General features: G+C 44.7%; 1 long non-coding RNA gene across 1 annotated transcript; it reads right to left on the bottom strand.

The window, feature by feature from the left end:
• Positions 1-1,031: 1,031 nt before the first annotated feature.
• LOC147187010 (uncharacterized) lies at positions 1,032-2,277 on the bottom strand. Its single transcript, XR_015098995.1, has 3 exons — positions 2,170-2,277; positions 1,829-1,913; positions 1,032-1,148 (listed from the first exon to the last, which is right to left on the bottom strand). It is a non-coding gene; the product is annotated as an uncharacterized LOC147187010 (long non-coding RNA).
• Between the last annotated feature and the right edge of the window lie 19,088 nt (positions 2,278-21,365).

Below are 21,365 nucleotides of genomic sequence, written 5' to 3'. Positions count from 1 at the left end.
CTGATAAAATGCGTTTGCGGCGAGCTCTCCGCGAGCCGGCTGAATACTTGTCAGCGTGAAGGCTGACATTTCTTGCATTTGTACGCGAAAAAAAAAGTCAAAAGCTGCGTCAGAGCGGAAGTGGACTTGGTACTCGCTTTGTATTTGTCTTGTCTACCCACTTTAGTTATACCGCTACTGGTTGTCACATGGGGGAGACTTCAGCTTTCTCGCGATCCCGTAGACAACACGGAAAAGAAAACAACCGGCGTGCCCGGTGCGAACGATTCAAACGAGCCAGGAAGTTCAATGACAGCAACTCTGAGGGGAGGAGGGTCACTTGATTGACTTGAGGCGAGTTCCTGTCGCTACCATTTCCTGTCGCACCGCGTCGTGACGGATGAGGACTGCTTCTACGAGGTCACGAGTGTGATTTTTTTTTTTACCTTTACCGCCAACACGCTGGAGGGGAAGATTAACGTGCCCCTAATAAAAGCGCTCATAGTTATGGAGGTCCAACAAAAGTCAGAGGTTAACACGCGTCGGTGCGGTGGCGTGACCTTCCGCCACTCAAACAGCGACAAATATTTTATGCAGTCGTTTCGTCGCAACAGGCAGGCGAACGGTACATTTATCATTTCAACTGTTTTCCATCTTTGCTGATTTTTTTTTGTCATTAAAGTGTTTCAGTAGGACTTAATTATTGGAGATTTTTTTTTAACTCATTCACTCCCAAAGACGTTTTTAAACGTCTTTTCAGACATGGTCTAGAATTGGCTGGTACTGAATGAGCAAATGGCCAATCATCAATCTTTGCCACCACACGCCACAAATACAATCACAAATAACCTAACAAAATCATTTTCACAACCCCCAGTGTGAAGAGCAAGGCTCTACTTGGCCGGTTCTTTGCACGATAGAAAGAATATTTCCAACACTTACCCCGCGCCTCGGCGATTCGGGCCGTCACCCGCCGCCTGCTTAGCGTCGCGACGATTGGCCTTTACTCGCGAAGTACCATGCCGGCCGAGCCGGCGCAAACTGGGAAATCAGGCAGCGATACACAAAAGGTCAACTTGCTGACAGGACCGAGACATATTGTGCCCAGAGAAGATCCTCCGAGGCGGACGGCGACTTCGCCATTTCACCCTTCCCTGGCGCACGTTCGCCTGGGGGAGAAAATTTCCATTAGCATTCAAGGACAACAGTCATGCTTCAAAAGTCATTTGAATAGGCTGAGATCTCTTTGGCTTTCAACCGTTGTTAATGAAAATTGCCCCCGGCGATGGCGGAGTGTGAGTTTGTTGCCAAGGAATGAGAGAGTGCAGAGTTTTGGACATTATCTGGCGCATTGATTGCCCTACACCAGGGGTGTCAAACTCATTTTTGTTGCGGGCCATATTGTAGTTAGGGTTTCCCTTGAAGGGCCGCTATGAATTTTGGGAAACCATATAAATGTTTAATCCCCTCCACATATGACATACACAGCGCACAACAAATTGATAAATACCTACTTTTTAAATCAGAAGTCAAGAATAATTAATGACTGGTATTGTGGATTACATATGGCAATTTGAAATGGTGGTTCAGACTTTAACAAGCATCATGGAACTTGACATGCTTGATTTGCTTTCGCCGGCCATATAAAATGATGTGGCGGGCCAGATATGGCCCCCGGGCCTTGACTTTGACAACTGTGCCCTACACAATGCTTCAAAAATCAATATGAGATAGCTCCTGTGGAAAATAAACGGAAGTTACGGCTGAACATTAAACATAAACTAAAAACCCACACCAAACCGATAAATGGGCTCGCTAACTTATCAGATGGGCAGCGAAAGAGACTCACGAGCATATAATAGCTTTCAAGTTGGTCCAGACTTCCACCAAGAATCACATGACAGCGCAATAAGTGAGTTTCTGGTCCGCATCAACTGTGGAAAAAAAAAGAAAAAGAAGGGTTGTCAGGGTTTCTGGAAAGTTCCAGACAGAATTGGACCCCAGTAACATGAACTCAGAAAGAAGTGACAAAGAGATTTATCCAAAAAAAAAACCCCAAAACAAATGGTCGCAAAACTGACAAAGTACAGCAAAGGACGCTGGTAAAACAGTCTGGGGGGCTGGGGGGAGGGGGGGGGGGGGGACATGGCGAGGTGAAAAAACAAAGAGCACCAAACCGAAGAATTCAACCTTTGGTGGCAGAACCGTGAGCAAGATGAATTCTCCTGATAACTTGGAAGTCCTTAAATAGCGTTGAACATGGCAGCAGGTGTGCACGCCGCAGGGAAGGCCCTCCTCTGCCACCTGCTGGAGACACACAAGAACAGAATTATGACAGAGTGATTACCGTTTTGCGATTTTTGGCACGACTTATTTCATCGGTCTGTTGCGTAGCTGCCAAGTTACATTGTAGAATGAGTGAGTGAGTTAATGAACTACATTAAAGTAGTTACTCGAGCCGAGCATACCTAGCATAACCAAGCATTGCTAGGTTGCATACATCTCTGCTCTGGGAGGGGTAAAAAAACAAAAACCCCAATTCATTTTTTAATATACTGTAGCTCTGATGTTCCATGTGGATGTTGAAAGATTCGCATTAATTCAGACAAATGTTCCGTCGCTTTGTAATAGTTGAGTGTGGAGCTTGCAATTAGCGGGTATTAATGAGCCCCAGGCAAACACCCACACGCGCAGGTCACATAATGTCATACAAATGGATGTTAAAGTGCATTGAAGTGAAGTACCGCTGCGACGCCGTCTCAACGCTCTTTCTGGAGAGCAAATGACTGAGTGGAGACAAGTGCTCTACACTTTGCTATTCAATCAACATTTGACGCTAGTTTTCTGCAATCCATTACACTCTTGTGTTAGCTGATGTTTAAAAAAAAAAAAAAAAAAGCATAAATGACGACCAAGAAATAAGCATCCGCGCATGTTAAGTGGGATTTTGCACTAAAGTGGTTCCCCGAGTCAAATGCAAAATTCCGTTGAAGATATAAAGTTGATGTAAACATGAGTGAGATGTGTGATGTTTGTATCACTCATTATTATAAAAAAAAAAGATTAATCACATCACATGACATTTTTTTGCAGCATATTGCACTCCAGAAGATTCCCAACCAAACAACTTACGCATCATGGAAACAAACACTACTCAAACCTTAAAAGAATAAACAAATCGATCTTAGTTCAATCAACTCCCAAATGTGTTTACCATGGCATGCTAATGCAAAATACAATACAAACACAAATGCACTGACATCATATATTTTGGTGTGTGCTGAAAGAAAAAAAACAAAAAAAAACATTTATTGTGTGCGATAAAAGCATTAAAAGCACTCACAGTCACTAATATATTTGAATTAGCACTATTTGATTGCTTTTCCTGGAACATGGCTGACACTTTTCTGGCAGGGGAAAATGCTCGGCCTTTCATTTTGAGCTGATATGAGCCTTTTTGGTATAACCTTTTGAATATGCCAGATCCCGTGTGATGACTCAGCATTTTTTGGAGAGGTGTAACTGACAGGTTGGCGCAGACTCACTGACAGTTTCAACCTCATTTGTCACTTGTTCAATAACAGTGACGCTCCAAATGCATCGTTGTTTTGGCATGTAAAATAAGATGCATTCATTGGCTCGTGTTTCGCAACAGTTTGTTTTAATCATGCATTTTGTTAAGTTTTGTCGTTAGCTTTGTTGGTCAGTTCCTTCATTAGTTATGTTAGCACTGATAGCTGGTGGGCTTCGTGAGCTAAATCTTTTTTTGTTGTTGTTGCTAATTTGGTATGTTAGCTAGTTCAGTAAATAAGTTGGGAAAGTTAATTTATAGTTACACAGTATAGTTTGTTGTGTAAGTGACGTGAGCTCGTCATTTACGTTTGTGTCCTATTAGATTTGCTAATCAATGATGCTAGTTCCCTCCGTGGAATGAATAGGGTGTGTGATGATAGCTGGCTAGCTAGCTAGTTGCGTCATATTAGCGAGTCGAGTTAGAATGTGACATGAGTAAGTCAGTTACGTTAACGTGTTGCATTATTAGTTACGTTCTGTTATCTAGTGACACTGGTCACATAAGTTACTTTACTTGCATGCCTTCTAGCGGACGCGTTAGCTGCTCTAAAATCCGCAACATTACGGGGGTCCAAAGTAATCCCTCCACACAGATGCAAAGAATACACATTGGAGGAGAATTAAGAGGCTTTTTCCTCCAGTGATGTTCATAAATGAGCATCTTGGCGAAAACTCATGAGCTGCACAGCGACGACGACAACAGTAACCGGAGTGAGATGAACTCATTAAAAAAAGAACCACCCCACAACAACAACAAAGGGTCAATGTAATTAACCCTGTAGATGTGCTTACCACGCCGCCGTGACACAACCGTTACAATGGCTGCCGGCATTAATTGGTCACGGTGTGAGAGGGCTGTTTGTCGGCGGCGTGGAAAGGCCAGCGCCGAGGTGCCGTGTAAACACAGAATTACGTGCTAATTAATTAACGGTGCAAATTTCAATTCCGCGAATGGATCGAGTGCAGAAAATTGAGAGAAATGAAGAAGGGGGTGGGGGGGGGGGGGGGTAATAGCATTGTGATGATATATATAAATGTGTGCGTGTATGTGTGCAACTAAAGTTGGCGGAATGTGTCTGCAGTCGGGTAATTGCTTATCACTAGCGAAGCGTTTACTCCTAAAACGTAAACACCTCTTAACCCATTCACTCCCAAAGACGTTTTTAAACGTCTTTTCAGACTGGCTCCAGAATTGGCTGGTACTAAATGAGTTAAATGTTGTTGTGTGAGCATAATCTGCCAAAGTGTGATGAAGGGAGCGGAGGAGCAGATGAGCGCCGCGTTGATATTCATCTCCACTCCTCATCTCGTTTGTAATGGCGAGCCGGGCGAGGCCGCGGGCACGCTCGCCCTCTCTGTATGCTTTCCTCTCATGAAACCTATTTCAAGTGAGCTCTCCTCATAACGCATCAAATACATGCGTGCGCATGTTTGACTTTTCAGATCTGGCTTTTTTTTTTCTCCCCGCCAGCCTGCCAGGCTGCAGATAGATGGGGAGGTGGCGCATGTAAAATGCATGCATCCTTCATGCCAGCAATACGTGCCGTTGGCCAGCTTGTCAATCATCGCAGGAAGAGGTGGATGGCGCTTTGACAAATATCATCAATGCAAGGAATACGATTTTTTTTTCCCCTTTGCTAAAATGGGTGTACATACTTTCTGAAGAGGATAACAAATGGGCATCATGTGTCCATTCTTCAGCCGCACGCAATCCATTCGTAAAGAGGTGGTGGTTCGAATTTGGGAGCAATCAAACACTCTCAAGACAAGACTGTCATGGCTGCTTCCGATTAATTTTCAGGAAGGGCTTCTTGAGACTTTTTTTTTGTGGATCCACACATGATAGACAAGGCCTGACAAATTTCATGATGCTCAGTCAAAAATTTTTCAGGGGCTGAATTTTCGAAAATAAATTGAAAGACTCTTGGAAGTAGCCAAAACGAGACTAAAATGTCCGCTTTAAAACAAAATGGCAGACCTCCTCTGTCTTTTCAGGCGCAGCTTCTTTTTTTTTTTTTTTTTGGTGGTCTACTCATGATAGACATGACTAAGTGTTGCGATGTCAAACTGGGCTGCATTTTCTCAAAATTCAAAGGAGAGCTACATAGCCCGTTTTTGAATGTTTGAACACGTCAGCAAAATTGTGTGACATTTTGAGAAGAGCAAAACCTTCAAAGTAGTGATTTATTAACTCATTCAGTACCAGCCAATTCTAGCGGACAATTCTGGACCAAGTCTGAAAAGACGTTTAAAAACGTCTTTGGGAGTGAATGAGTTAAGCGTTGGAATATCCTAGAAGAAAAGCGAAATGAGTGTACAGAGCAGAGAGCAGACACAGAGAATGCAGTGCACAGGTTCTTCGGGAAAAATGTTGCCGCCACTGCCGCACTTTTTTGTTTTGTCTCTCATCCATAGTCATAAGTTTCCTCCCGTCGCCGCGGCATTCAAAGCGGGTGAGCGTTTCTCGTCTGTTTTGAAAAGAATGCAAAGTGACGAGAAATGGAAATGCGACTGACATGGCGCCTCGGTTGAAATGCAATCGCGGGCTTAATGCTGCGCCGCTTCAACAACAAACACAGGGGCGCTTACGGGCAACGATAGAACCACGAGTCAGAACCAATTTTTTGGTGCTTTTTGATCCTCACGAGCGTCATGGGCGAGCTGAAGTCTATCCCAGCAGGCTTTGGGCAGTAGGCCGGGGACACCCTGAACTGGTTGCCAGCAAATCGCAGGGCACAAGGTCGGAGCCCGGAATCGAACCGGGATCTATGAGGCGGACGTGCTAACCAGTCATCCAAATGATCATCCGTTGGAAACAACCGGATACCGTAAATTACTATAAATAGTTGTTTACTGTATATTACAGTCGGCAGTTGCTTTCGGTGGGTGGTCTCTTTTGCACGGATGCTAACAGAGAGCACCAGTGGTCTCGCCGCTGGACACACAGCGAGTGCGGGTAAATCCCAGCGAGTACGCGAAAGCACATCAGGATCAAAGAGGGCCTCAATCAACTTTATGCATTGGAAACTCTGGCTTCTATGATCTCAAGCAGTGATAACCCGCCAATGCTGGCTTTGAAGCTCCCTGTGAGGGTGAAAGCGCCCCTAATTCCAGCCAAGAGTGCTTTAGAGCTTTTCGAGGAGGAAGAAAGACAGCGAGGGAATGTAGAGCAGTCGCAAGCGCCCGCTGACAAGCGCTCGCATTCCTCCCGCTTGAATGACCGACTCTCCCTCTTTCAAAATCCTTTTCTTCACGCTTTCAACGACTTCAGTGGAGGCCCACAAACGGGCAGAGAAACACGTGCTTTTCCACATGTCGTAAAATGTTTGTACAAGAGTGTTATTTCTTCTCTTCCGCAAGATTTCGATGATGGGGGAGCATATCTTAAGTCGGAAGCAACCAAACAGGCAAGATCATCAGACCTTCATTTGACCGCTAATTTACCGATAACAATACGGTAACGCTAGGCCGCTAATCGGATTATTAACCCGTTCATGCACCCTGTAACCTGCTAACACGATAAACTATCCACTGTAATAACCGCTGTCCCTGTTCACGAACCACTAACATGTAACCGATTGCTAACATATGACAGCTAACGTGACCGTTCGCGAATGTTTACTCAACACTAGCATGTAATCACAAACATAGGTATGTCAATACTAACATGGAAGAGGACACGCGATCCCTTCGATGTGACCACTAACGGATGACTTTGAACCATTTACGTGACCGCTAACACATGACCGATGGCTACGCGCCTAATTATGAACAAACAGTGAGCCGATGTGTCCTTCTTCGAGGTCGGCATGTCCATTGTGTGTTGCTGTACACGCGTGATGATGTGCTGATCAATGTCGATAGATGACTTAATCTTAATTGCGGCAATTAAGATTTGCTCCCGATTTGCGTTTGCTCCCGAGGTTTGTCAAATCATCTTGGTATGAGATTACGGCTAATTTGATCAAAAGGCCTTTTGGCTAAACGCGCTTATCTCAGCAAAGCGACGGAAGAAGACGAAAAATCATCCGTGAGTGATTTATGGACACGGACTGCAGATAAACTGACGGCAGGGAGTCAATTCATTGGCGAGGAGGCAAAATTAGCATCGGAAGCAAGCGTTTGGGTGGCAGGAGGACTCCCGATGAAGTGACTCCTCACTCTGACACTCGGTAGCAGGCATCTTGTGATGACAGACACCATTTTTCATAATTCCGCCGTTTGCTTACCGACGCCCTCCGTGATTGATGACACTTACTGCCGGCCAACGTTAGCGCCTTGAATCCTCAACCACTTCCTTCGGGCACATTTGGGAGAGCTTTGCAATTATCGCATGTCAGATGCTCAGATGAATTATCGCGTATAACCTGTAGGACTTCAAAGAACAGCCGTCAGAATATAGACATAACCTGACACCTGATGGTGCAGTACCAATAGCAACAAGTCATTGCTAGCACGTGACCGCTAATATACAACCGCTAGCTTGTCTGCGAACGTGAATATATAAACCTGAAAATTGGAAACGTGACTTACCGTTGTTTATGCAACCAATTCTACACTTTAATGCCTCAATACGACTTTTCTTTTCTTTTTGGTGGCACGCAGCCGCAAAACAACAAAAACAGCGTGGCATTATCTGTATGCTAATGCATATGTGCAGGGAGTACAGTTTTAGAGGCAGCACGTCGCCGACTCAGCCAGGGAAACGTCAGTGTCAACGATGCTCGCTCGCTCGCACCGCTGTGTCTTATCAACTTAGCCTTTCCTCACTCGCGCCTTATCAAAAGTAATTATCTTTATTCTCGGGGCCTCGCACCGCTCAGTTTTTTATTTATTTAAAACATGACCCGTTATCTGGTGACTGGCACGCAGGATTTATGTCATTTATCGGCCAGCCAACACGCGACCCAATATGGTTTCTATCTCTATCACCGCCGTTTTAAACTCCCGTGGTCCCAGGATGCCCTTAACGGCCACTCCAAAAGGATCGTGGGAGTCATGGCCTCTAAAGGCAACGTGTTTGAGACACACGCACATGCTCCACAAGCTCAGCTCAAACACCCTCATGGGTAATCATATTTAATCAAATCAAAGGGGAATACTCTACTGGTTCAACTGTGTGGTCCGGTTGGAACAGGGCTGGATCCTATTTTGGACACTTGCTAAAAACAGTGGCGGAGAGTCAGCCCTAAATATCGAATTTGGGGGAGAAATCAGATTGGAATCGGGTATGGCGGTATTATTTATCGTTATGGGCTCTTTAATACACAATTGATTGATCATTATTTTCCGTCATTGACGGGCATCACCCCCCCCCCCCCCATGACCGAAATGATGATGAGCACGGAGACTCTTGTGGTAAACGCATCTTTCATGTCAGCTGCGCTTCCTTGCTGACAGCGTCGCTTTACGCTCATTTCCATTTGGCTGATGATTATTTTCCTCCTCTTAATTGCAACGCGCGACTTCCTGTCACTTTAATCACCATAATAAGAGCTGGTGTTCAATTAATGGCTTTTGAATGACACAAACAGCCTCATCAGCGGCGGCGGCGGCTGCGGCGCAATAACGGCGTGACGCAGAAGAGGACGTGTTTGGGGATAAAAATGTCACATAGGTCCTCTCTCGGTGTCCGGCGGACGTGAAGATTGCGTCCACGCCGTCACATTGACCGACGGCTCTTTATCTCGCAATAATGATGTCATTGCTCATGGTGTCTGACCACAGCATAGTTCAATCTGATTTATATCTGCTTAGCCGAAGGCTAAGCAGAAGAAAATCCACCCCCAAAAAAAACATCAGTCAATATCGGTTGAGCCAAACCGTGCTTGGCTAATTAATACTGGGTAGTTCGTAAAGGATCCAAAAGGCAGCTGGGATGGACAACTCATCTGTGATTTGTCTGATGACTGACATTTAGCCTGACCGCTGGCTACATCAAGATTGGATGCAACAACCGACTGACCGATGATGACATTTCACTTGGACCAATAGACTGCGTCGGACTGAACTGACAAGTCAACGGCGCTGCCATTTATGACGGCGCACGTGGCCCGGCCAACAACTGAATGAAGACTGAGCGATGGGAGCGATTCACCGATGACTGTCGTGTAGCTCAACAAAATTATTTTTTCTTTTATTTAAAAAATAAACTGAATATTAGTTGTGATCAGAGGTCACCCCCTCATAAATAACGTTGCCTGATAGACATGTTCCCGGCTTGGCTGTCCCCCAAATGTCACTCGCTGCGTAAAGAGCGAAGTGGCCTTGAATGTTTAAACCAAGGCCTTCGCCGCGCCCATCTGCTGTGGCGCGGGCCGTAAATAAGACTCCACAAGGGGGAGGGGCATCAGTCACCTTTTGGTGCTCAGAGAAACTGTCCAAACTTAAGCGGCTACCCTTGACACAAGGGCGCCGGCTCGATTCCCGCGGGGATATTAAAGTCATTCGGGAGCTGGCCCTATTTTGCTTCAATATCTGTCGAAATATTAATTTGACTGTGGATTTTAAATATGCTTATTTATGGCGCGCACTGCAGAAAGCTCGAGATGAAAACGCGGTTGAAAAGAAATCGCATTATCCACGCGGATGCCGCGTTATAATCTTTTACAAACAGAGCCCACGTCAAAATGTCTGATTGTTTCATCGCAGTGACAAAAACAAACAAAAAAAAAAAGCACAGCAGAACACTTTTGAAATAGTGAAATGCATAAAAATTTGCTATTCAAATTTCATCTTTTGACAATCAAAGGCTTGTTGTTTATGACTTTCGGCTCGTCTCATCGACGAATTGTTTGGTATCGTTTTTGACCCCGGATGCTTTTCCTGACACAACTTTCCCGTTTTCCCCCTTTTCAGGGACAGCGGTTACTACAGTGGACAGCTTCTCGGGTTATCCGGTTACAGGGTGCACCAAAGGATTCATCTGGGCTCGGGTCGGGCAGTAGCTGAAAATGTCGACATTGGCTCGGAATCAAACCCAATACGCTACACGACTTCATTCGAGTGCACTTCGGTTGTGAGATGCGAAATCTCAAAGTGATATCAAAGTGCAGAAAGTCTGCTCAGGTTGACTCCGAGTATTTGTTTTCCTGATCACGATTCCTCCCGGCAGCAACAAAAGGTAAAAAAAAAAAAAATGTTCTCAGAAAATGTTCAAAGAAAATGTGTTTACGCTATCTCCCAACAGAACATAAACACATCGATCTGACCTTTCGGTTGCTTGTTGTCTGGAATGCATTCTTAATTATTTGGATTCTCAACACCAAAAAAAAGAAATAGTATTAAGTACATCAATCATTCGTGTATGTTTTTAATATACGTCCGAGCAAATATGCCAGCAGACAAGTTGGCCGGAAATGTGCGCGATTGGTTATATGTGAATAAAACCATATAGTCCAGCAGCGGCACAAAAGGCCGCCGGAGGGCACAGAATAATCAATACCTCTGCAGCACGGTCGGCCATTTTGTGCCACTGAACCAGCTCTGTATCGCGAGTTCAGCAGAGACGACGCCCCCGCGCAAAAACATCGGCGCACATCGGATCCATCCGCTGAGGAACTTGTGTCCGCGAATGACCTGGAAAAAATAAATAAGTGTCTTATCTTCATCAAAAGAAGAAAAAAAAAAACCAGATGCATCAATTGTCAATCATCTCAGATCCATTTCTCCTTCATGCTAATTTTTTCCTTGGACCGCGTTCCAAAAACATGCATGCTAGGTTCCTTTTTAAACTGTCCAAAGATTTGATGCACAAGAGGAAGATGATTTTTTGGAAGTCAGGAGTAGGCCTGAGCCCAGATTTGAATTGGAGGGAAACTTGCTAACTACAAGTCAGCCTTGTAGTTACCACCCCCCCCCCCCCCCCCCCCATCGCGTTCCTGAACACAGAAAACGGCGTCATAAATCAAATGTCGGAACATTCCGATTCTTTCATCTCCGTCTTGTCGGACCTGCTCGCTTGTTGTGTTTCTGGGGGGGGGGGGGGGGGGGGGGGAGAACAAAAACAAGGCGACTCATTCGAATGCAGATGCATTTCTGGGCAGCGTTATCAGTCGCCATCGGCAAGACGCCGTCGCGGTGACTCATGCGGGGACGTGTGACATTTCGGGAATAATCAGTCTGCCATTTGCCGATTGTTCTTTTTGTCTGTCTGTAAGATCGCGACGTTGATAAAATAAATAAATAAATAAATATACTGTGATCAAAGACATTCAAATTCCAGATGAATGTTGAGGATCTCGATGCAGGGACGTGAGTCAAACAGCAATTGAATACTCACAAATTGTACGATTTTTCTTTGTTTTGTTTTTATCGTCAGCTATAAATATAAACCAAAAAAAATAAATAAAAAAAATCACCAATTTGCTTTATTTTCCAGAGGTGCCGCAAGATTCTGCCAAAGCACCGACTAAATTGGAAATCAGGAAGGAAGCACGTTGACGTGAACTCCCTCGACAGAAAGTCAAGCTTTGAATGTCAGGAAGGAGCGAACGTTTAGCCCGGGTTGTAATCATGTAGGAAATCAAAGCTCGGTCCCGATACCGTATTCGCATACAATAATTCCGCTGGGGAGTTCAATGCGCCTCCCTGGAAGTTTGCGCGTCCCAGAGCTGCAGTTCACCGAGGCGCCGAGACGTGACACATCAATCACATGTCGTGAATGATCTATTTTTCAAATGCAGCAAAACGGCCGCTCTTTAAGTTTTGAAGTGCTTCCGGGGGGACGGCAAGCGAAAGTGGAAAAGATAATCAGCACTTAATCATCAAAAAAAAAAAATTAAAAAAAAGACCTCGTTAAAGGAGATTATTTCCTTCCAAATGCAGTGGCACTCGAGCCAGACCTTGATGACAACTCCTGAGTTTCTTCCTTGTTCTGCTCATTTATTCTTTGTCCTTGTCTCTCTGCAAGGTCTCTGCCTTTTTCTCATTTTGGTTTGAGAGTAAAATAAATGATTTGTGACGAGGAAAATGTATTTAAGTGGCCGCCTGGTTCTTCTTCACTCGTCTGTGGTTTGTGTCCGCCGGCTACGCACGAATGCCAAATTGAGAGGCTAAAAGTTAAAAAAAAAATAAAATAAAAAACCCCACTTCTGATGTCTTGATTGTATTCTTCAGCCAGGACTTTGTTCACACCGACACAGATGGTTCCAAACATACACATTTTAAATCATTCACTCCCAAAGACGTTTTTAAACGTCTTTTCAGACTTGGTCCAGAATTGGCTGGTACTGAATGAGTTAAGTGTTTTAGGATTTTGGTTTACATGAAATGCCACTTTTTTTCGTAATGATTGATATGTAGCCTAGCCAATGGTATTGTTGCGCTTTCGTGGCGTCATCAGCAAATTAGCATCTGCGACTTAGCATCCGCAACTTAGCAGTGCAAAGGCATAATGTCTTGTCGGTGTCACTCTCAAAACAAGCAGCAAAAGCACAACAAAAAGAGTCAAAGCTTCGGTCATTGGACAAACCCCATTGGACCAAGTGAGCTACGGCAAGACCAAATCGATGTTGTTGTCCTGCTGGGAGCGAGTTGATACCAGCAAGACTCCAGCTGATCGCCAGCTCCCAGCAGCCTCTCAGTAACATGCCGTCCCTGTTGGGCAAGAGACTTCCTGAAGACTCAACAACAGAACTGTTTCTTCGGACTCGACGATATTAAATGTGTCATAATGGAATGTGTTTGCCCTTAAGCAGCCAACAGAACACAAGTTGAACTACTTTGGTTGGACCACAGTTGTGTGAGTGCGAGTGTGTGTGTGGTTGGACTACTGGCTAATTAGCGATGTTGGCTAGTTTAGCGCGTGCTGAAAGTTCCAGGGTTGAATCCCAGTTAAATGAGGTTTGAAAAGGCATCTCGGAGGAAGTCGGGTGCTCGGGCTCATTACCACGACTGAGAGGAGGTGAGGAAGGAGCTGTGACCTGGTGGTCGCACTCATTAGCCCGCGTGTTCGCTCCTGCTGGTATGTGTTAGCGATCGCACGGCTACCAGGTGACAGCACACAAAAAAAGGTGGCGCAAGTGAGGTCCGTTTAAAAAATATATATATATTATAAATAAAAATAAACACTGGGAGAAGTTTGTGCAAGATGAACGGAACGTGCCTGGACTTCCTGTTCACTTCACGGATGAGGGCAAAATGTTGAAAGAGACAAAAAAAAACCCCAAAACAAATATGTCTGGAGCCGCAAAAAAATAAAAGCCTTCTATAAAACTTACAATGAAGGAACCACATGCTGTATGTATGTAGGAGACTGGACTGTCAGAATTGTTTGTTATTTATTCCTTTGTTGTGTGTTCACAAATGCCCCCATAGAATTTATTTTGTAATTTCCTTGCTTGATTTTTTTGTTTGTTTTGGTGTATTATTTTCGCTTTTCTTAGTGTCAGTGAAGTGATCATTAATTTCTGTTTTTCTGAGGCTGTCTTTGAACGCCTCTCGAGTCGAACGAGAAGAGAGAAGGCACGGAGTCGGACGCAGACGTGCGTGTTTGTCAAGACTGTTAAAAGCATAAATAAAGGGTATGTTTTAAAAAACCAACACCATAGCTCTCCTTTTCGGAGCTGCAACATGTATCTATATCTATTTGAGCTATATTAGTCTACGATCAAAATCCTTCCACTTTCAAACATTTTTTATAAAGCTCCAGGGAGCCACTAGATGTCGCTAAAGAGCCGCATGCGGCTCTGGAGCCGCGTGTTGCCGACCCCCGGGTTAAGGGAATGTCAACATTGTATGTTTGTGATCACTCAATGTATACTTTACTGATATCTTATATTTTAAAAAAACATCTTGCATTCTGTACTGTGTACAGTTCATTTTTACATTTATTTTTGTGCATGCAAATACTTTATTTTTCTACTTTCTTCCCTCCAAAATGTTGCAGCTGTAAATTGTGAATTCCTCCACTGTGACACAAATAAAGGTTTTCTTATCTTGAAACCCGAACCACAGTTTAAAATCCTAATTTGAAACCCGAACCAAAGGTTAAAACCTGACTTCAAAAACCTTAAATGTAGTTTAAAACCATAATTTGAGACCCTAACCCTACTTTCAGACCCCCTAACTCTAGTTTAAAACCCTACTTTGAGATCCTGACCCTCATTTTAAACCCTAGCCTGGTTTAATACCCAAATTCGAAACCCGAGCTGTAGTTTAAAACCCAACTTTGAGAACATAGCCCTAATTTTATACCTTATGCTTTTGAAACCTGATGGGTTAAGTCTTTGAAATCAAGTTTGGGTTGAAAATGTAAATTGAAAGGGTTCAGGGTTAGGATTGGGTTTCCAAATAGAATATGAAGCCTCTGGTAGGGTTTCAAGCCATGCCTGGTGAACAAACGAGCCCAGATAAGAAATGGGGCTGATGTACACAATGTCACCTGCGTAAGTCGCGAGCACGGGCTGACATGTCGCGGGCCGTTAAACCAAAGACTCGTGCGGCCTGGTGCGTTTTTCAGCAGCCAATCGATACGAGCGCAACACAACACTTGACACTCGCCCAACAGCCGCCTCGTTACCATCCGCTTTAATGGCGCCACGTCTGCACCCTCCAGTGCTTTAATTATTCTTATTAATAGCGGCAGACGCTTTCTTTTTACGCGCACTCTTGTTCTGTCGCCGCCCTCTGTCGCGGTGCGACGGCGTGCGATTTTAAATATTCTCCAAATGTCCACATAATGTCTCGAGCGTAGGAATACAACAAAGCGCCCGCCGCGCGGCAGCCTCGCTCTTTATTCAAACCAGACGAGAATACAAAATGCAGAAGCAGCCCCATTAACCTTCAGAAAGTCTCGAGGGAGCTCCGCCGTGACTCATTGTCTTGCACACTCAACTCGCGGGTTTGAAAATTCTTAAATGACACGGAAACAACGGCGGGCCGAAGTTTTGTCGAGCACGTCGAAGCTTGTTTGATTCGCGCCCTTCTGTCATTTTAAATGCAATGTAGCCACGATGCTACACTAATTTCGAGTTGGAAGTTTGTCGCCGAGGCATAATTGGGTGCCTCGGTTACGAAATGCCGCAAGGACGAGGCAATTGCATCAGCATGTGCTATTTCTAAAGCTAGCTAGATGTATAGGTTGTTACTTTGGTTAAATTCAAAATGCGATTCTGTCTTCATAAGGTCCGATATAGCTCCTCATGCTAATTTTAATGCTAATTGTGACTTGGACGTCATGGTTCTTTTTTCAGTGAAATAAATTGAAACATTCTTTGAATCGTGTCATCCAGTCTTCCCGCATGCTAAAGCGCGACAAACATGCTAATGCTAAAAATAACAGTAACAGATATAGTTGTGCGTTTTTATTTACACAATTTCCGCAATTAAATTCTCTGCATTTTAGGGGTTAAGTTGTTAGTAGATAATAAATACTCACGAAAAAAAATGGTTCTTTCTGTCTTTATTTTTTTATTTGTATTTTTTTTTGTCAATGGCTCGCAGGAAAGCACACTGGGAATCTGCGGCTCCAGAGACAGCGTAATTGCGACTTATTTGGAAGGGCAAAATGTTTACTGTGACGGCAAAGCGCTTTGGAGTGTATTAGCTTTTTTTTTTTTTTTTTTGCCGCGTTTGTGTCTCCCGTCTCAGCGGGACAACCCCTGCGGGACCCCGATGAATATTTCAGGACGCCGCGGCGCCGATCCGGTGTGGTCCCGCTTGCCGGCGGCCTGCACAATGAAAAACAAATTCGCAAAGCGGGAATCCTGCCGCCGAGCGAACGGCAGGAATTATGAGCGTGCCGCGCACAATTACGGCTTTAGTGATTTTGGACGTCAAGGCAGAATACCGACGGGATACTTTTTACGGCTTATTAAGATTTATTTGCTGCCATATTTTATTTGGGCGTTTATAGAAAGATCAAAAGTCATATAAAGTGCTGTTTATTTGTGCAAATGAGTTATCAAGGACAACACATTTAAAATGTAATTGGATCATCAATCTTCGGCAAATCATCTCGATCTTCTTTCCTCAAGCTTGAGGGACTCCGCCGTCCAAATCATACCACATCACGTCACGCGGCCACATTGTGTCGCGATGTTGGGGTCAAGTTCGGGTTTTAGAGAGAGTTTTTGAGCCTGGGTTAGTTTTTACGATTTGGGTTTCAAGCCTCAGTCGGGGGTTCAAATTGAGTTGAGGGTTTAAATTCAGATTTCAAGTAAGTGTTAAGGTTTTAAATTTGGGTTATGATTAAAAGAAAAAGTGATCTATCAAACTCAGGTTCGAGTTTCTAACGAGTCCCCAGAGCGCTTGCCTGTTTTGCTACGAAGCGGCCATTTCCAAGGTGCTCACTCCAACTCTGCCTGTTTTTGCTTGACCACAGTCCAAATGATACCACATCGAATCACGTGACCTCCTGTTTCATTCTCCTTCCCTGTGGGAAGTCACATCGTCTCCTTCATTGCTGCTGTATTATTGAATTGTGAAACAGTTGGACTGCAATTAACCAGCGCCCGCCAGTCTCTCTCTCTCTCACACAAACACACACACACAGTTCCTTATCACTGCACACACCCATGCTGGCGAGTCATTTACATTCCCTGGCAACTGGTGGATTAAGAGCTTTGCTGGTTTAAAAAAAAAAAAAAAGAAGAGGAAAACAAAAAAAGCCCTTTGCTGTCATCACATGAGTCAATGACCAGCACTCAGTCAGCTTTGACCTTCCTCATGTCATTGTTGACTCAATTACAACCAAGCGTCTTCCTGCCTGAATGTGGCAAAATGCGAATCCTCCAAATGGACATGCGCTCACCTTTTGGCCGTACTCTCCATGTTTGATTTTTTTTTGGGGGGGGGGGGGGGCAATGCCATTCAGAAGCGATACCTTCGGGGGTCAAATCAAGGTTAATGAGCACACAATGATGAAACCGCAAACATTGGCAATATTAAAACACTTTCTCAAGGACTCAAGGCACCTGTTTTCTGTTAAGATGACAGTATAACATCACTTTGAGGAAATGAAAGATGACAAAAAAGACACACGCAATTCTTCCGATTAGAGACCCAGCATGCTTGCTTCGAGTTATTTGTCACTTCCGCTTAAAGTTTCAAGTTAATCGGACACATTGTAGGTGAAAATATTCTTGTCACTTCGTCTGAAAGAAATCTGTTGGCTGAATGCTAACATCACATCAAACAAAGGTTGGAACGGAATTGGGCGGGAATCCTGGCGCCGTTCTCTTTGCACGGAATGAGAGCATCCGATGAAGCCATCAACAGCTTGCTTAAGCGTAACTCTCCAGAGACGTTTGGCGCCGACAAATTTCTTTGGTTCGGCAGGATGTGAATTGACGGCGCCGACGCTCCGGAAAGCTCTCACGAAACTCGTCCTAATTGGTCCCATGAGCTTCATGTCGAATAAGTCGAACAAAGATCCAACGCTGCAAACCGGAATACTTGCCCAAGTTCAGGTACGCTAGGAGACGCCAGTCTAACGTGGCTGCCGTAATTTTTCTTTCTGGTTTCAAGTCAGGCTGATCATTTCAAGTGAGGGTTTGGAGAAGAGGCGAATGTCTCAAGGCAGGGTTTGAAATGCGGCATTGGAAATGAGGCCTGTGTGATGTTCCTCCTCGTCATTTGCCGGTAAGTGCGGCTTGTTTATTGGCCGCGTTGTTTGCAAAATGGCTCCCCTGCGCGCCGCCCGCTTTCATTTCCTCTTCTGTTTTGTTTCATTTTAATCAGGCGGCGCTCCAGCCAATCAGCGCGTCGTGCTACCTCGCCACCTTTGTCTTCTTCTCGTGGCTGATTAAGTAATTACTGATCAATTTACCGTAGTTAGTTTCAGCGTGTTTTGCTTGGTCGCAAACTTGTACCGCAGTTATTTCCGTCTCAGCTCTCGCTGTTTGTTTGCGCGCATGCATTATTCAAGTCAACAACGCAAACGGCATGTTGATTTGTTCCCAACCTCGACGCGCCACCTTCTCTTGCCTTTTCTGTCCCCCCCCCCCCCCCCGCCTCCCTCCCCTACTCCACCACCTCCCACGCCACCTGTTTGTTGCGCCCAAGACCAAGGCAACCAGCGGCGCGACGGCTCGGTTCTTGAAAAGAGAAAGCACTGAAAGGCTCTTTGAAGCAGAAACATGCTTTTGACATCAAATCAATTCCAGGCAGGATGGACTTACTTTCCTGTGTATGTGTGTGTGTGTGTGTGTGTGTTGGGAGGAGGGGGGTTCCGAGTTAGCCTTTTATACATTGATTATCCATTTTAAACTGCAATTTTGATGTGGAAGGCTACCTGGGCTGGGCTGCATATCTTCGAACAAAGGAGTCGCGCTCACCGTTCTCCAAATAACAGGCCAAATGTTCATCATGCCAAGTACATTTGTTGCAGGAAAATGGAAAACTGTCGATTGAGACACCAAAAAAAACCTTCAAGTCAACCATGTGATTGTGTCTGATCAATTTCAGCTAGCTTCATGCTAACATGTAATATAAAACACCATAGGCGGCCTACTGGGAATTAGCATATAGATGTTACGGTAGCGTTATTACAAACATTGAAACAAATGCTACTTGAACACAAACGGAGCAGCGACTAATTTTCGTAGACAGGAGCACGGACAAAAAAACTGCAAGTCGAGTTGACCATCCCCCCGCCCCCCCCCCCCCCCCTCTCACAACTAACTCAGAAGGTGAGCGTTGGTGAATAAGGTGAATGTTCATAAATAGCACTCAACATCTGGCTAATGCTACATGCTCACCAACTGTCACAATGTCAGCCAGCTATTTTATTTATTTTTTGGTCCCATCATCCCAAGCGGCGATTCCGATCATCCGCAAACGCTGGTCGACCGGCGTCAAAGTTTCTAATAATTTGGAGAAAAAAACTGTTTGAGATAGCGTTGAATGACAGCTTACAAGACGCAGCGATGTGTGGCAATCGTAACGTTTCGACGGCGAGTTAATGAATTCCTGGCGCCGCCGGATGTGACAGCGGGCTAACAGGCCCTACGCACATCTACACGATCTTGACATTCCATATTAAGGAACTAACGACGTTCCCGCTTTCCCGAGCAGCTGTCTCATGCCATTCCCTTCCTCCTCCTCATCTTCCTCCCCACATGACTGACTTTCATCCTCTCCCGCCGATGCAATTGAGTATTTAAAGGTGGGACCGCGCCTGGTGACGGATGGCAATGGGAGAAATCAATGCGAGGAGTCACGCCATCCGATTTTCTAATCAGCCAATACTGTCAGCCATTTTTTTTCCCCGGCTTCATTAAACAGGCGATTTTTAGGCTTCTGCTTCCCTCCAGTTCACCCGAAAGTCACACAAAAAGGCCACGCGAGACCATTTCTAGATATCAGGTGCACCCGTATATCATTTGAACCGACTGCAGGGAAATGAAATGAACCGAATTGATCGCTAAACGCCGGGGCGCATCCGTCATGACCGAGACTACGCGGGCGCGATGTTCGTATTTGGCCAAATGGCAGCGAGCGGCGCGTGAAGAAAAGTGCTACGTGCAATATGCAGCTCGCACCTTTTAATGGCGTGTTGCGGCTAGCGGGGCCCGTTATGTAAGGTCGTTTGTTTCTGCAAGGCTATTTTGTGTCGAATCAACGTCGGCGCTTTTCGCCGTAAATCTGATATCGCTTCTATTCGTTCGGGTTCATTCTTGGCCGAGTGCGATCGTGAATCTTAAGACAATGGTCGTTTCTCGCGATGAGGAATGCACAGTACAGCGTCGTAAACTCGCCGAGTTTACCGGGGGTTTATTAATTTCTGGCGTACAGTTTTACGTCAAAATACATTTTGGGATATTTCCCTCGCCAAGCCTTGATAAGTGTCCAACCGATGCATCCTTGGTTTAAGCTAGCTGACAATTACAACAACTCATACTAACGAGAGAAAAAAATGCTAATTGAGAACCGGCTAATGTTTAGGATGAAAATTACGTAAAGAGATTCAGGACACAAAGCAGAGAAACATACAAGTCCTGAATCTCAAGAAGATGACCAAAGCGACAGAAAGAAGAAGCCAAGTTAATAATTCATTAGCTCCCTTTGTTAGCGGAACAAGCTAGGTTTTCTTTGGCCATGTTTACATGGAGCCTTGTACAGTCATACCTCGGTTTTCGAACATAATCCGTTCCAGAAGGCTGTTCGAAAACTGATTTGTGCGAAAACTGAAACCACGCTCTCTTGAAAAAAAAAAAAATCTTTATTGAACACGTCTGCTCACAATGGAACGCTACACGACGAAGCGTCACTTCCTCATGCAAGGAAGGCGAAAGGAGTCAAGTGGCACATTCAAGTGCGCTCAGTCTGGTCGAGAACCGATTTTCGGTCGTAATCCAAGGCATAAAAATTTCGAAATTTTTGGTCGAAAACCGATTTGGTCGAGAACAGAGACGTTCGAAAACCGAGGTTTGACTGTATTCTGAACAGAAGGAAACCGAGTGACCAGATGGAATGAAAATACTCAATGAGAATTGAAAAAAAGGGCAAAATGTGGTTTCATATTCCCTTTGCGAATCCGAACAAGCGTCACGTAAACATTTCACTCGTAATTGCCAAACCGTGTCAAAGTCTGGGCATGCTTTGTTATGACGTAAAGTGGGATGACATCATCGTTTATGCACTTGAAAACATCGGCTTGATGAACGTTTTTATTTTTTTTTCATTTTTTAGCGACTCGCCAAGTTTTAATAGCAACTTCTGTGCTAAATCTATTATTATTATTATTATTAAATCGACAAACGACCTGGTGACAAACAAAGTGAAGCAGCCGCCTCAACTGTTCACCGAGCTGAAGGGACAGCTAACAGATAGAATACTTGGCGAAAACCAACTCAGCCGCAGTGAGAAAA

The sequence above is a fragment of the Hippocampus guttulatus genome, chromosome 21 (genome assembly GCF_054856545.1).
Source record: "Hippocampus guttulatus isolate MCC_2025c chromosome 21, RoL_Hgut_1.0, whole genome shotgun sequence".
In the NCBI taxonomy this organism is placed as follows: Eukaryota; Metazoa; Chordata; class Actinopteri; order Syngnathiformes; family Syngnathidae; genus Hippocampus; species Hippocampus guttulatus.
The sequence above is the reverse complement of the archived record's forward strand: the minus strand, read 5'-3'. Positions and strand labels throughout refer to the sequence as shown.